Below are 17440 nucleotides of genomic sequence, written 5' to 3'. Positions count from 1 at the left end.
TAACTGATTTTGGACAGTCATTTTGGACAGACTCAGAGATCTTTCAAACCAGAAGCCTTTTAAATCCCATTACATTGTCATTATCTTCTCTACCTATGTGGGGCTGGTACCACTCCCCAGCCTGGTTCACAAATCTTTATGGTGGTGATGAGAAACTGCTTACAAACCATGGGTGATGTGCATACACAACTGTCAGTCATCAGAGTCAGGACCAAGAATGACAAAGAGTCCAAAGGCACCTTGATTGACAGGGCCAGTCCCAGGAGAACCACAGCAATGGAGAGTTTCTCCCAAGGTCAGACCTTAATCTTCCCAGACGCTATTTTCAGGTTGAATGGAAATGTCAATGCCTTATCCCAAAAGAAAGACTCGGGCAGGCTAGACCCCCAGTGAGTGGAGGAGCATATTTTTGTGAGGAAAGTTTTCATCATGCAGTGCAGAGGCATTTAGTTTGCTCAGATTTGAAAAATGTACGACCACTTTTTTTAGGGAAAAAAAAATCACCCTGCCTTCCCTCCCAATTTTGACTTAAATGGTTTTCTCTATAATGATACTTAAATATGTACAGACATAAAGCTGAGTCTTACAGTTTCAACTCCCCTAAAACCATCAAACTGCAACTAAATGCTCTAACAAAATACAAATGAAAATTTAAAACCAATCCAATTCAAACTAACAACACTGACTTACTATTCAGAGGATGATGATTTGCTAAATGTAATCCTCCATCCTCATTATGATTCTGGTATCAAAAACTGCAAGGCAGGTGTTCAGAGTTCAGAATGCTCCCACCACCCACTTTGCAGTAGGACCCTCCTCCCCAATTTCTTCATTCACAGCAAAATTAAACATTACTGGACTACCACATGGCCTTCGCTGAAGGCAAGTTACATTGTAAGTCCACCAGTTCATTTCCATAAGCCCACGGCAACTGAAGTAGTATTGGCACCAACTGGATTGTAAATAAAAAGCACAAATTCAGGCACCAAAATCACGTGGCAGTATTATTCATTATAAGCTGGTCATCTGGATGATCCAGAATGTGCTAATATTATTTCAGATTACCACTGGAGAAATCCCACAAAATTTAAATGTTATCATTCAGAAGTCGTATGCCCCTCCCCCATGAATGCCCCTACGAATCCCACTCTGACGAGCAGTGGTGGGCAAGAGAAGCAAAGAGACCATTGGTGAGTCCTGGCTCCGTCACTTCTTGCCTGTAAGACCTTAGACAAGTTACTCAACTTCCCTGAGCCTCAGTCTCCTTGCCTAGATAAACCGGGATAAAAATGGAACCTACCTCACTGGGATGTTGAGAAGGCTGTGTGATAACATGTGGAAGGTGCTTGGCCCAATGCCTGGTGCTTCATAGGTGCTCAATCAACAGCCACAGTCATGCCTGCTCAGTTACTTGACATCCAAGCTCCACAAAAAGAGGGAAGGATGCACTAGCATACCAAAACAGAAGCATTTCAAAAGAATTTGAGTCGGAGGTGGAAGCCTTTCCTATGACTGCCCGGGGAGGTGGGGGGGCGCTGTTCAGACAAGGCTACCAATCACAGTTGTGAACAAGGGGCCCTTGGACAAAGTGAAAGGCGTCAAACTTACTGGGTTGGCCAAAAAGTTCATTCGGGTTTCGTACATCTTACCAAAAACCCGAACAAACTTTTTGGCCAACCCTGATTCTTGTGGAATTACTTATTTTTACAGTTAAACAATTGGAGGAGGAGAAGAAAGGCTTTAAAAACATTTGAAAGTGTTCAACCGTCAATCTTGTGCTTCCGAATTCTTTAGAATGGATCCAGTGATCAGTTCATCTTACCACTGACCGGGTGCCCACCATATGCAAGCCCTTGTGATGAGTACAGGGGGGCTCACAAGATGGTCTTCACCCTCAGGGAACTTACCATCCAGAGGAGAGGTAGGTAAACAAGAGGAAAGCTGAAAGCTTAGACTCTAAGCTTCACTAAAGACAGGGACTATGTTCTACTGGTTTCTATACCCCAGAGGCTAGCACCACACCTGGTACATAGTAGGTAGGGGTGAACAAATGAACGAATGAATGAATGAATACATGAGTGAATGAGCTATACAGGTTAGACTATGTATGTGCCGTAAATACAGATACAAAAAAAAAAAGACTAAAAAAAAAAAAAAGACTGATGGCTCTGCTGAGGGTTCAGGGATTGAGGAAACCTGGAAAAGATAGAACCTGAAGTGCAGGGCAACAAAACTTGCCACTCCATGACTCTTTGGCATGGAGATTATTTCCAGCTAGAAACAATCAAGGCCCAAAAGACTCAGGAAGAAACTTTGACCTTCTCCCTAACTGCCTGAAGAATTTACATAGAGGGCCTCTTACAGGAATAGACTGTCACCAGAAATATCTGCAAAGAATACGGGCTAAGTGTAGGGGCGGAAACTCTTAAAGATCAGAGTCCATTCTGTGTCCCAGTGAGTCCGCCTGACCCAGCAAACGTTTGCTTTTCCATCTTCATGTGAATTGCCATCCTCCCTTTTGAGGTCCCAAACCATCACCCCCAACATCCTCTTTTGTCTTTAGCTGAAGGTGAGGGTTTCGGCCATTTTGGCGAGTTATTCAGTTTTCCTGGGTCTCTCACAGGTGCACATGTTATTAAACTTTGGTTTCATTTTCTCCTGTTAGTCTGTCTCATGTCCATCTAATTCTTAGACCTGCCAAAAGAAACTAGAAAGGTAGAGGAAAATGTCTTCCTCCCTGGCAGGAAAAAGACTAGAACTTCAAGAAGCAGAGATAGGAGATGGTCCAATTATAATTTTATACAGTTGCCATGTGCTGTAAATTAGTTCTCATTAGTAAAAATGTCCTCATTCTGATGATTATTATGTCTAGAATTTCTACAGCATCCTATGTCTGTAAATTGTATGCAACTGCTTTTTAGTTTGGTATTTATTACAGGGACGTTTGATTTATTTATAAACAACCTGACGGTTCATTATTTATTTGAAAAGGAAGCTGAAGAAATAATATCTGGGGTCTAGCAGTCATGGCTTAATGATTACTATTGGTCTCCTGGGATTCTCTAATAAGTAGCCATAAAAAAGTCAATTTGCAATTAGGAAAAGAAATGTGTATATTTGGCAGCCTTTACATTGACATGATTGACAACAGGACTGACAGAAACTCTACAATCTCAGAAGAATAAATTCTTCATGCTATTAGCATATTGTCTTAAAAATAAACCATTGTCAATCCTAGGATGAGAAAAGAGTATAAGAATGGTTTATTTCAGCAATGACTAGGATACCATAAAGGCTGTGTACAAATATCTCAAGAGTAGAAGCCCAAAAACAACAAGAGATATCATTTCACTGATAGTTTGGAAAATCACTAAAAGGGCTGGCCTGATCAAAAAAGGAATAATTAAAACTGAATAAAAGTCATCTGGCAAAGAAAACCATTATCTCAGAGATGATCTCTCACCAAACCAGATAATGAACCATTTCTACTAGATGTTCTTACATCTCTCTGGATGACCTCAAATAACTACCAGGTTCTTTTTTTTTCATATTAAAAATATTATCCTTTAGCTAAGTGTTTATGTTCTCCTGTCTGAACATCACTCCTCTTTTTTTGCAGGAGGAAGAATATCTCTATCTTTGTCTGTTTTTCCATTCTTTTGGAAGGAAGAAGTATTATTTTAGTTTTTCAAAGCCTTCAGGTCAATGAAATGAGGGTGTCTGAGAAGAATTTAGGGACAGATTCTAAAGGGAAAGTTCCCAAACTGAGTCAGAGCAAGGATTCTGCCACGATCTGGAGTCACTCCTCTGGAAATGGAGTAATTCAAAGAGAGCTCCTGGTGGATGGGGGGCAAAGCAGGAAGGCTGCTGTCATGATCTTTTGGGAAATCCACCACGTCAGGCCTCCAGATACACTGAAAACAGCCCCAAACACCAGTTAGGTAAACATCTCTAACCTTTGTCATTCTTGGATTTTCCTTCCTGTAAAGATATGTCCTCGAAATTTATACTGCCACAAAAAGCCCTAGTACTGGATATCCACTAAGGTACTTCTGATTTCGTTCAGATAAAATAACCTTCACAGAGTATCACACGTTGGCTTGAATTGTAAGACAATAGCCAGGTATGGTCGTGAGGACCTCATCACGGTTGATCTGGGAGGAAGAGGTTAAATTAAAGGTGAGAAGAAGTACTGAAAACATGGTATATGTTTGGTCCTTCTCACTCCAGACAAAGTCCTTGTGATAAGTATCGTTAAATATGAGATTTTAAAAGGAATTTTTAAAGAATAAAACTAGAAGACTCACGAGGAACCACTCCACGTGGAGATTCCCACAGGTGGAGAGCGTGAAGGCCATGTCATGAATAATACAGGGTCATTTCCTCCAGGGCTTGTCCCTGTGGCCTCCAGGGAACTGTTTAGGTTAATAAAAATGAGCTTGAAGGAGCAGAGCCTCACAGGCAAAACCATGCAGCTGGGTCCTCCCACAGGGCCACTGTGGCCTGTCCCCCTTGTAAGCTGTTAATGACTTTGCTAGCACGTAACTGAGCCCACCTAGAGCCATCCTAAATGTCTTAATGTCCTAAGTTTCCAGCTTCATGGCAAGCCTCAAAAAGTGGTTGTGGGCTGGAGTCAAAGTAATTTGGATCTAGGGGCTGTTTGGGTTTAACATTTATCTCTCCTCCACCCGGCACAACCTTTCCAAATCAGTCTGCACATCTTTGGGGGTTGCAAAAACCTTCTGGACCTTGCAGAATGATACCGGACCTCTCAGTGTGACTGTGAACCAGAACAAGAAGGAGATCCCCTCTCCCCATCTGTGATATCTCAAGAGGCAGAACCAAACCAAGGTCCAGCTTGTAAGCCAAGAATCTCCACGGATACACACTATTATAGATAAAATAGATAAACAACAAGGACCTACTGCAGAGCACAGGGAACTATATTCAATATCTTGTAATAACCTATAATGAAAAAGAATCTGAAAAAGAATACATATACATATATATGTGTACGTATAACTGAATCACTTTGCTGTACACCTGAAACTAACACAGCATTGTAAATCAACTATACTTCAATTAAAAAAAAAAATCCCCACGTGAGCTGTGGCACTTGGACACAAGGTCAGAAGGTATGCCTTGAAAATCTGACCAAGCAAATATTTCAATTCAGAGCTTCACCTAAATGTCACCTTGTCAAATTCTGAAGTTTAATACTAAACAACAGCTGTGTGTGGAACAGAAATCACCAAGAGACAGAAAAATAAGAAAATAAAGGATACCGACTAAACACATTAATGATATGTCAGTTGCTGAATAGCCTCCCTGACCAAAATTTAACCTTTTTATAAATGGTTGTTTGTACATCAGAAAAGATCAAATGAATATCATTAATGCCCACAGCAGGAAAAAATTAACATATTCATGAATTAGTACTTTGCTTTCACTTGCCTTGTCAAGGCTGAGACTTTGCTTTTAGACAAATAAAATTTTGTTTGAACTACCATTAATTTATCTGTATTTACCGTCTTCCATTTCAAAATTCATATGATGATACCTGTAACCAAATAAATAATTTATTTCTGTACAAAGGATTAAACCTCAAAAGAGAAGTATAAATTGTACTTTGTTTATACAAGACACTTGGCCAGACCCCATCACTTGGCTTTTATCTTTAATTAGCTACAGAAGTCAAAATAAAAATAAGTTACATTAATTTAGCCTGTATTTCAGATAATTTTATGGGGGAAAATAATTCACATTGGCTGTTTACCTCAATAAATTGGTCAATATAATCGACATAGTTGATGTTAGCCTAAGAATGAATGCAGAGGCTTTCTGGGGAAAGACGAATTTGATTAGTCATTAAATTAAAATCCTAGAATAATGACCATTTAAGTGACTTTTAAGAAGATTCCAATTGATTATTCTAGTTATTTCTTCAAAATGATTTACTCTGCGTCATATCTCATTTCATGGAAGGTGAAAAAAGAGACATAACTGTCTGCAGCTTGCCCCAAAGGCTCTGCCATCAGTGGAAGGGGAACCAGTCAAAACCAAGGAAAGCAACAATAGAACTAATGCAAATAAGCATGCATATTTGCTCTTAATCTTTCAGGATTTGAAAGGCAGGCGGCACTATTTCTCACTTAAGCAGAGGTTGTTTCATTCTATTTAGTTTAAGTCAGCTTTACTAGCTCGGGTTACACACATCCATATGCCAGGTCTCTGATAACAGAACCACCAGGAAAGAAGCTAATCCACCCAAGTCAACTCTCCTACAAACACTCCAGCATGTGAAATCTACCAGACGCTGACCCACCCATCCTCAACTGCCACAGAGAAAGCCCAGCTTCCTTGAAGTGCTGGGTAAGCAGTCGGGGTCATCTTTGAAAAGCGTGAATACCAGCCACCCCCTACATAAAGAGTGCTTACAAGCGGGGCAGAGGTGAGAACTAAATTCTCATGCATTGCCTGTGGGACCGTTAATTAGTACAACCTCCTGGAAAAACAATTAAAAGCAACGTCAAAATACAGAGAAAGCCTTAAGAAGGTCCATCTATTTGAGCCAATAATTCCACTTCTAACCATCTAGCCTGAGCAAACGATCCAAAATATAGAGAAAATGACAATCAAAGATGTTCATCAAAGTATTATTTTTGATATTCTGGATAATTGGTAACCATCTAAGTGTTACAGGGGAGAAGGTAAATGAATTTGGCAATATCATCCATGGGAATTCTGTGTGGCTACTGAAAACAATGCTCATAAAGACTGTTGACATGAAGTTATTTAAAATGTTTGATGAAATGCGCAGGATGCAAAACCCTATGCTTGGTATGATCCTGATTTCACAAAAATATGCATATCAAAAAGACTGAAAGGAAATACACCAAAATATGAGTAGTAATTATCATTTGCTCATGGTAGTATGTGTGATTTTAATTTTCTTTTGTTATACTATTCTATGTCTTCCAAAAATTTTACAGAAAGCACATATGTCTGAGAAAAAGAAAATATTTTTAAGGATCAGGGCAGAGGGTCCCTGGTTTTCCTGCTGAGTGGACAGACGGCAGCGGACACTAGGAAATACCTCTAGCCTTCTTGAGCAGATGCCATTTCCCACCTGTCACTCACACTTTATGTAAAACCTGGTGATGATTTCCTGCCCTCCACATCACGCCTACGCCTCCCTTGACCCTGTCTTTGACTTTCTGCCTTCCTTGTTTATACTGAAATACCCCTCTGGCAGCTACCTCTTCTCTGTAAGCCATGCTCTCTACCCGCCCCGCTTCACCAGCAGGACCCAGTTCCACGGCCTGGTCAGCTTCCTCCTGGTCCAGCCTGGTTGAGTCTTGGCACTGAAGAAGCAAGTTACCCTTGAAAGAAGCAGGCATCATAACACAAACTACCAAAGAACAGGGCAAGGAAATACAGTTTTCTTAATGCATTCTAAGACAAATATCATATGATATCACTTATATGTGGAATCTAAAAAAAAGATACAAATGAACTTATGTACAAAACAGAAATAGACTTACAGACATAGAAAACAAACTTACGGTTTCCAAAGGGGAAAGGGGTGAGGGATAAATAAGAAGTTCGGGAGTAACATATACACACTACTATATATAAAATAGATAAACAAGAAGGACCTACTGCATAGCACAGGGAACTATACTCAATATTTTGCAATAATCTATATGGGAAAATAATCTGATAAAGAATATATATGGATAGACACATATATATGTATAACTGAATCACTTTAGTATACCTGAAACTAACACCACATTGTAAATCAACTATACTTCAATTCAGAAATAAATATAATTAAAAACTAAGAAAAAAATGCATTCTATAAAAGCATTTTATATATTGCGGACTTCCTTCCCCTCACAGACCTGGTGCTATACCAGACCCAACTGTATCTGATCTCTTGGGAGCTCCCTACTATGACAATCATCCTTAACACATTCCGTGTTTCAGTGCATCTTCAAAGACCCATAGCATTTCACCCTCACGACTCTGTAAGGCGGGGAGATCAAGGTTTATTTTCCTAATTGTACCGATAGGAAAACTGCAACTCAAGAGTCTGGGCTCCGAGTGGCTCAGACCCCCCATCCTCGAGGCGTGCTCCTCTGTAAATAGTGATGATAATACCCATGTGGGGGGAGTTGTTGTAAGGATTAAATGAGATATCGTATGCAGTCTGCTCAGCATCGTGTTTGGAACAGGGGCAGCATTCAACAAATGCCAGCTCCTATGACTGTTAGGTCAATGGGAAGCTCAAGGTTACATAGCTGGGAAGTGACAGCGCCAGGCTGTGAAGCCAGGCTGTGAAGCCAGGCTGTTTCACACCAAGTCCACGCTTTTTATACTTTATTCCCAACACTGTAAGAGGAGTATTAAGGCATGGCTCAAGCCCTTACAGAACTTATAATACTTTGTAGCAGGCATATCTCAACCGCATGAGACAATAAAGCAGTGATTCCCACAAAGAACTAAGGCAACGGTAATAAAGACTAGGATATAGCTCTCAAACTACACAATTCTTTTGTCCAACAGCTACCATGCCAGCATCTTCTTATGCGTACATTCCAAAGCTCAGGAACCCCATGTTTCATCCCTGTTTCAAAGTGAGTGGATATGGGGAAAACAGATATGAAAATAAGTCCCTTCCCATCCTGACTATAGAAAACATTTTCTGTGGGCATTCTGAACTGCAGGAAGTTTGAGCTATTTTTGGAAATTTGTCTTTAACTTCTAGAAAGTACCATTCACAATCACACATATGTTTTAAGGGACTTCAAAACAGCTTCAACTGAGTTTAAGTCTGCTTCCACCTTTTGAAAAACTCCTCAACTCGATTAATTAATTTTACCTACAACATGACACCTGGCAGTTGGTAATACAAAAGAAGAGACACAGGACAGTGAACATTTTATAGGCAAAGGCAGAAAGTTCTCCAAGTTAGAAGCACAGCATGTGCAGACACACACAGAGTAGGAAGTCACTCGGTCTCCTTTACATTTGGTGCCATAATCGGGGAATCCAGGACCGCCAACCCTAAGCAATACTATTTCTTTACAGCAATCTTGGCCTATTTATCTGACAAAAGCAGAGTGTAAAACTTTGTGTTGTGGAATGTTGACACTTTTTCATATCTAAGAGGGTACTTTATCAATGAATACTTGAGATGCATGTTTTGAAAGGTATTTAATGGGCTGTGTGTTTTCATATTCTCAATATATACTACTTTCTAAGAGAGAGAGAGAGAAATGATGATCACTAAAGGGTGGTCCTTAGCATAACTGTGAAGTAGGAGGAGTTTATCTTTGGAAATACTCTACCTCCCTTTTCTGCATGTCTGTTATCCTGGGTGGCGAGGGGTGAGGACCCCCCCACACTCACTGAGCATCTTCAGTGGGGCAGACTCGTGTGCAGTGCCTGCTCTATGTAATCTGTTTTGATCCTTACAACAAACAACCTTACAACACGTGTATTCATCACCCCCATTATCCAGAGATAAGGAAACTAAGTCTCATGGAATTTAAGTGACACTTAATTTAAGTGTCTAAAATACAGATACTAGACAGTGATTACAGAGATTCCTCCACTGCGGTGCCGTCTGGGTTTCCCCTGCCTGAACTGGGCTCCCCCAACCTTAGGCACCCCCATCAGCTCTGGCACTATGGACCAGTTACCATCAAGCTGTTAAGGACAGGCCACCACTTGAGTTCATCCTCTTAGAATAGGAACAGGTCCCATTCCTATTCTGAAAGGGACCAGGCAGGCATGATTTTAACCCAAATCTATGGCTCGCGTAGTAAAATTTGAGACAGGATGGCAGGACTTCAGAATGCCCAGACTCTTTAGAGATCATCTAGTCAACCTCTTCCTCCATGAATATGCAGATTTAAAATAACTAAAGCCTGAGAGGGGATGGGACTTTGCAGAGGTCACCCAACAAATCAAGTGCAGGGCCCAGATGAGAGCCAGAACTTCTCACTCACTCCCATTCTCTTTTATGGCATCGGCTACAAACATTCAAACACAGGGTAAAAATACACATTCTAGGCTAAATAGGAATGATTTCAAGGTTATTAATTCACACTGGCTATTCAGAGTGTTGGCCAGACTGCCTGAGCTTGAACCCTGGGTGCCCTTCTTACTAACTGTGTGACCTAGATAAGGTACCCTCTCTTTGCCTTGGGTTCCTTATCCATCATATGAGAATAACAATAGTGTCCGCCTCATAAGGTTATCATGAGGATCAAACATGATAATCTGTGTAGAGCTCCACCTTCTTTATGCTTGGCATAAAGTAAGCACTGAATAAATGTTACATATTGTTGTTATCGTTTGAATTATTACCATTATTACTACTACTAGTTCAGATAATTGACAGTTAATACTTTCACTCTGGGGGAAGAAGGCAGCAACAACTTCCTGCTATCAAATCATCTCCTTCTTCTCCAAAGGCAGCACTAGACAGTCTCAGGAACGAAGGTGAGTCAGATGAATGGAAGTTAGCACCAGGAATGAAGACATTACCTTTGAAAATAAAAGTGCCTACAAAGTATTTTTATTTGGATGTTCAAAGTCAAAATTCCCCATCTTTCTCAAAACAACTCTTTCTCATTTTATAGTTGACCCTTGTACAATTCGGGGGTTAAGGGCGCTACACATACCCTCTTCCAAGAGGAAAATCTGAGTCTTGCTATCTCTGCCTCGAAAACAAAAGAATTGGTAAATGACTCGCCCAAGGGCAGGAAGCTGAAACAGTTTGGAGAGAATCAGGACTCAAACCCCAGGTCTTTTGAGTCCATACATTGTGATCTCTATCACAGTTCAAACCCTGTTGTTCAAGCATCAACCGTACTTCCTTTCTCCACTCCCCACCCCCTGCCCAGTTTTACTGAGATATAATTAACATAAAACACTGTATTAGTTTTAGGTATATAACAATTTGGTATATGTATATATTGTGAAATGATCATCATAATAAGTTTAGTTGACATCTACCATCTTACATAGTTACAAATTTTTTTCCTTATAATGAGAACTTTTAAGATCTACTCTCTTAGCAACTTTCAAATATACAATACAGTATTGTTAACTATAGTCACCATGCTGTACATTATACCCCCAGAACATATGTATCTTATAACTGGAAGTTTGTACCTTTTGACCACCTTCACCCATTTTGCCCATCCTCCGCCCCTCGCCTCTGGCAACAACAATCTATTCTCTGTATTTATGAGTCCGGTTTTTTTAGACTCTACATATAAGTGAGATCACACAGTACTTATCTTTCTCTGACTTATTCACTTAGCACAATGCCATCAAGGTCCACCCATGTTGTTGCAAATGGCAGGGTCTCCTTTTTATGGCTGAATAATATTCCATTGTATATACATATATACCAGATTTTCCTTATCCACTCATCCATCAATGGCCATTTAAGCTGTTTCCATAACGTGGCTCGTATAAAAAATGCTGTAATGAACATGGAGGTGCACCTATCTTTTCAAGTTAGTATCTTCATTTTCCTTGGATGAATACCCAAAAGTGGGATTGCTGGATCATGTGGTAGTTCTATTTTTAATTTTTTGAGGAACCTCCATACCGTTTTCCATAGTGGCTGCACCAGTTTACATTCCCACCAACAGTGTAGGAGGGATCCCGTTTCTCCACATCCTCACCAACACTTATTTGTGTCTTCTTCAGTTTCTTTCATTATTGTCATAGTTTTCAGGGAACAAGTCTTTCACTCCCTTGATTAAATTTATTCTTAGGTATTTTATTCTTTAGGATGCAGTTACAAATGGGATTGCTTTCTTAATTCCTCTTTCTGATAGTTCGCTATTTTAGTGTATAGAAATGTAAATGATGTTTGTGCATTGATTTTATATCCTGCAATTTTACTGAATTTGTTTATTGGTCCTAATGGTCATTTAGTAGAGTCTTTAGGATTTTCTATGTATAATACCATGCCATTAGCAAATAGAGACAGTTTTACTTCTTCCTTTCTGATTTGAATGCCTTTTTTTTTCTTGCCTAAATGCTCTGGCTAGGACTTCCAGTACTATACTAAGGAAAAGTGGCAAGAGTGGGCATCCTTGTCTTGTTCCTGATCTTAGAGGAAAAGTTTCAGTTAAAAGTCCCCATCTTTCTTAAACCTCATCGTTCTCCTTGCCTTCCTATCTCAGTACAAAGCCTGACCATCCGTCTAAACATCTTAAGCTTCTCCTTCCACACTACCAACCACTTCGTGACCTAGAGCCACTGATTCTCCCTCTGAAATGGTTTTCTGTAGATCTCTCTTCTCTTTCCCCATTCTACCTGGTTCAGGCACAATTAATTGTACTTATTTTTTTTTTGGTCTGCACCGCCTTAGTGGTCTAAAATCTGAGCTTATTCTTCTTTGCAACCCCACCTACTCACCGCCTCCAAAGTCACTTTTGCAAGATGAATTAGATCAGATCATTTCTCCCATACAGGCTGCACGGCTTCTCCTCCTCTGCAAGGTATATTCATAGCCCAGGCTCACTGAAACACCCCCCTCCCAAACTCTCCTGGCCACCTCCTCACTGCAGAACACCTACAAGTTCTTTGAATGTGACCTTTCCTTCCACGTGGAACACCTAGCTGCTTCTCTATAGAGATCCAGTCTGAACATGAACTTCTCTGCAAGCTCTTCCAGGTTCCCTGCACCCTTCCTTCCCTGGGCTCCCACTGAGCTTGTTCCTATCGCCACTAAACACACATCATGCTGAGCATTACCACTTAATTTTCTTATCCTTTTCTGCTAGATTGATTTCTGAACAACATGGGCCTCATTCTTGTAGCCTCTGGCACAGGGACTACATAGCACACAGTAGGTACTTAAATTAACTGCTGAGTAAACTGAGTGGATGGTACAGAAAATAAAAGGAATGGGAAAATGAGACCACAGCGACTAGCAAAGTTGATCTCAATAAAGCTAATTTCTATAACATACATGACTAACTGCAAACGATTATGCAAGTAGTTTTTAAAAGAGTGTGATGCGTACTTGCAAATGACAAAGCTCTCAAGTTCCCACTTATGCCTGTTAACTGTTCATCACTGGAGAGAGAGAGCCACATCCTCCCTAATTTCTTTGGGTTCTGCAGGAGCTGCAAACGAGGTATTTGGAAAGCTCTTGGAATCCTGCAGCTTTAGTTGAGGACACATTCCCTCATAAAATTCTACGGACTGGACTCAAGTAGTAGGTACTCAGTAAACGCTGATTTGATTTGCAGTGGATTTGAAAGCAAAGAGCGACTCACATTTTAGACTAACTCAACGCAGTGACTGATTGTACTTAAGATAATAGCTCTAAGGCTAAAGAAAATCAATGGGAGACTGAAAAGCAGCCAAATGTTCACGCCCCTGCCTTGTTCCACAGTCGATGCTTATCTGCTTCTTGATCCTTTCTAGCTTCTAGGCTTTTCTTACTTCATAGTGTTCCTGGAATGGAGTGGGCCAGTTAGCAAGTGTTGCCCTGTGCCTGTGATACACTTGCCCTGTGTTTTGTGTGGATGTAACATGTGTGAAAGTTGAGCTGCGTTATTTAAAATGTCCTACTTTTCCTAAAGCCTCCCCTCCGTATGACAAGTGGGATTCTGGCTTAGGGAAGAGAGAAGGATGGACTGGAATGCTCTAGCATCTTTCATCTCCAGTTGTGGGACACAGGTTAAAGGGAGCTCAGAAACTTTTGTTTGTACTGAAAGGATACTTCAAAAAAAAAAAAAAAAGCGTAGGCAGCAGACTCATTAGATGTCCACTGAACACTTCTATCTTAATGTACTAAATAGGAAAGATTCAAAGCATGCACTCTGCTATAATTCATTTTGGGATAAGAGAAAGATAGCAGTGCCTTGGAGAATAAATCATTAACTGAAAGTCAAACGGAGACACCCTGGAAACCAGTGAAACCAGGAGGCAGCCCAGGGATCAGGTGGCTGGGATTTGCCTGTTCCCTCTAGTGACTTCTAGAGAGAAGCATCCCACAGGCAGGAGGAACTCGGCACACTGCGCTTCCTTCTATTTCACTTTTCAAACTTGAAGTTATTTTTAGATGACCCAAGCCCGCTAATCCCAGGCAGGACAATTCCCAGCCCGCTGCGTCTCAAAGCACCTTCCCCTCCCCAGCACTTTCCTTAAAGCACTGGGAAAAGAGGCTCCGATTTCCCGTCCGCTCTCTGCGTTCAGACCACCTCCCCTAATCCCCTCTCCAAATCTCAGTCCCGGGGACCACAGGCGTCATTCCCGCTCCTCCACTTATGCACCTGCTGCTGCTGCTACTACTAGAAAGACGAACCGGTGGGCCACTAGGAGTGGGGAAGGGGCTCCTTGAGACCCGCGCCCTCTAGAGGGGGTCAAGGGACCTCGGTCCCCACGGCCGCCGCGGGAGCTGAGAACTGGATCTGGAGACCACCCGCCGCCACGGCCACCGCCCCCGGCCCAGCCCCTTACCCCGCCCGCTCTCGGCCGCCCCCCGCCGCGGTCCCCCGACCCGGCCCGGGCGTCGCGCGCAGCCCCGGCAGGACAGGACAGGACAGGACAGGGTGCCGGGGCGAGCGGGCCGGTGCCGTTACATAACCGACCTGCTGGTCGTCCGCGATGCGTCGGTGGAGGCGGAGGCGACGGCTGGGCGGTCGGCCGGTCGGCGGAGCCGGCGACTGCTGGCGTGGCGCGACTGCTCACCTGGCGGCCGGGCCGAGAGCGCGCGGGGACGGGCGCGGTGCCCGCGGGCCTGGGCGTGGGGCCGTGCGCGGCGCGCCCCGCCTCCCGGGCTCCGGCTCCGGCTCCGTGGGTCCGCGGGTCTCTGCCTCCCGCCCGCTCCTCGCCGCAACCTCAGCGGCCGTCACCCGGGACAAAGCGGCTCCGGGGAGGGGCCGAGCCGGCGGCTCTGGCAGGAGCCAGCGGAGATGGGCGCGCCCCCAGCTCCGACTCATCGCGCCAACCTCCAATCAGACCCCGGGAAACCGAGAGCCCGTGTCTGGCCTCCTCTCCTCCCCTCCCGCCTGACCCCGCGCCCTTCCCCGTCCCCCACGCACTCCCCTTCCCGGGCACTCCCCCTGCCCTCCGCCCCGGTGCCCAGGAGGGAGTGAAGACCCTCTGGGGACCGAGCGCAGGAGACGGTCCGTAGGAGTCCCGGGGGGAGGGGCTCCTCGGGGTCACGGCCGGGGCGGTGACCTCCCTGGGGGTCGGAGTGGGCAGGGGGCTGATGCTGAAGCTAAGCGTGGCTGGGCAGCGACAGCCGGGAAGAAACTGATAGAGAAGCAAACTGTGGGTGGGGAATACTGAGCTGATGGAGCCCCCCTACTCCGACCAGCTGAGGAAAGGTCGAGAAGCCCCTCGAGGGAGGGTCCTGGGGCGCTGCGCCGGGTGGGCGCAGGCACCCGATGGCTGGCTCCCCGGCCCCGCCCCGCCCTCGCGGGGGAAAGTGCCCTGCGCGGGCCGTGGCTTTGCCAGGTTTCCCAGCCACCAAACCTGGGGACTGAGGGCTTCAAGGACTCCTATTGTGTGAGAGCCTGTGACACAGGAGTGGGTGGCATCCTACAGTATCGTACAGTAAAAGGTTGAATGTGAAACAGAATCTTGGGTAGATCTGTTGCTCAACAAACTTAACCCCGGTAGAGGTCTCTGCTTTACAAAATAAAGCGGTTCAGAGCCGTGGCTTATGGGTGCCACCCGTACGGATAGAGTTGAGTCTCATGGCAAGAGAATGCCAATAATGTAAAACAAATTATAATAAGGGAAGTGGGAAAAACTGAAGGAAGAAGGGCGGCGGGGTGAGGGTGGGGGAGGGGCTGGGGTGTGTGCACCAACCTGAGGGAGGGAATGAATAAGATATAAATCAGTTTTGCGTTCTGTCATCTTTCTAAATGCTACATAAATAGGCCTTTTTCCTTGTGCTTTTTGTGCCCTTTTGTTTCCTGATAACAATGTTAAAATTGCATCGAAGCAACTTGTAAGTTTCACAATTATTGTTTGCTCACCCAGATACCACATTGTTTTTTCCAAGGCTGACACAGAATTGCATCCTCTTTGAAAAACAAAACAAAACAGAAAAGGTAGACCTTGGCTCTTCTCTCTGATTAATCTGCATTAAATATAAATAAAGACAGAATTTCAGAGTTGAAAATGACCTCGGACTCCTACTCTTCCAAACTTCTAGATGCACAAATCCATATATATTCACTGATTAGATGAATTACTTTTTTGGATAGAATTGTTTGGAAGAGCATCCGTATGTTAAGGCCAAAATTACTTTCCTAGGATTTTCACTCTAGTTCACTTTTTGAAGCGATGAAGACAGTGTCCAATTCCTTTTCCAACTGACTGTCTTTCAAATATGTGAAGATAGCCATCATCACTCACTCTAAGCCCCCATTTCCAAGTAAAATATCCTCAATCCTTTGAACAAAATTTCACAGTAAGTAGTTCCTAGAATCTTCACCAACCTGAAGACCTTCACCTTAATAGGATCTATTATGTACATATATATTTAGAAATAAAATTTTCTGGGTAGAGAAGTAATATATTTGTTGTAGAAATTTTGCGAAGTTGGAAAAACGCAAGATTTAACGTGAGAATTCAATGAAGTAATACATGTAAAGCACTTAGCCCAATGCCTGGCACACAGTAGCACTCAATATATGTTAGCTGTCACAAAAATGAACATGGTCATTTTCTTACCACTCAGATACAGGTGTTCTTATTTTCTTAATAGCCTTTTTTTTTTTTTTTTTTTAAGTTTAAGGTTCACAGCAACATTGAGTGGAAGGTACAGAGATTTCTCATATACCCCCTGCCCCACACATGCACAGCCTCCCCCATCATCAACATCCCCCACCAGAGTGGTGCATTTATTACAAAAGATGAACTGATATTGACACATAATTATCAACCAAAGTCCAGAGTTTACACTAGGGGTCACTTTTAGGTGTTGTACATTCTTTGAGTTTTGACAAATATATAATGACATAGACACCATTATAGTCTCTTACATGACAGTTTCACTGCCTTAAATATCCTCCCTGCTCCTCCTATTCATCCTTACCTCCCCACTAACCCTTGGCAACCGCTGACATTTTTAACCCTCTCCATAGTTTTGCCTTTTTCAGAATGTCATATAGTAGGAATCATACAGCGTACTGTATAGAATTTTCAGATTGGCTTCTTTCCTTTAGCAATATGCAACTAAGTTTCCTCCATGTGTTCTGCGTGAACGTAAGTTTCAACTCACTTGGGTAAATACTGAGGAGCGTGATTGCTGGATCATATTATAAGAATACGTTTTGTAAGAAACCACCAAATACTGTCTTCCAAAGTGGCTATACCAGTTTGCACCCCTGCCAGCAATGAATGAGATTTCCTGTTGCGCCACATCCTCACCAGC

The 17440-nt window shown here is 42.9% G+C and overlaps 1 protein-coding gene across 1 annotated transcript in view; it reads right to left on the bottom strand.

Moving 5' to 3' along the window:
* The window catches only part of RCAN2 (regulator of calcineurin 2), a 256888-nt gene extending 241962 nt beyond the window's left edge, over window positions 1–14926 (bottom strand). Inside the window, exon 1 of the mRNA XM_059938567.1 lies at window positions 14640–14926. The gene's annotated coding sequence lies outside the window, so the exon portion shown is untranslated. The remainder of the gene's footprint in view (window positions 1–14639) is intronic.
* Between the last annotated feature and the right edge of the window lie 2514 nt (window positions 14927–17440).

This window comes from Balaenoptera ricei, chromosome 11 (genome assembly GCF_028023285.1).
Source record: "Balaenoptera ricei isolate mBalRic1 chromosome 11, mBalRic1.hap2, whole genome shotgun sequence".
In the NCBI taxonomy this organism is placed as follows: domain Eukaryota; kingdom Metazoa; phylum Chordata; class Mammalia; order Artiodactyla; family Balaenopteridae; genus Balaenoptera; species Balaenoptera ricei.
Note: the sequence above shows the minus strand (reverse complement) of the source record. Positions and strands in the feature narration are given on the sequence as shown.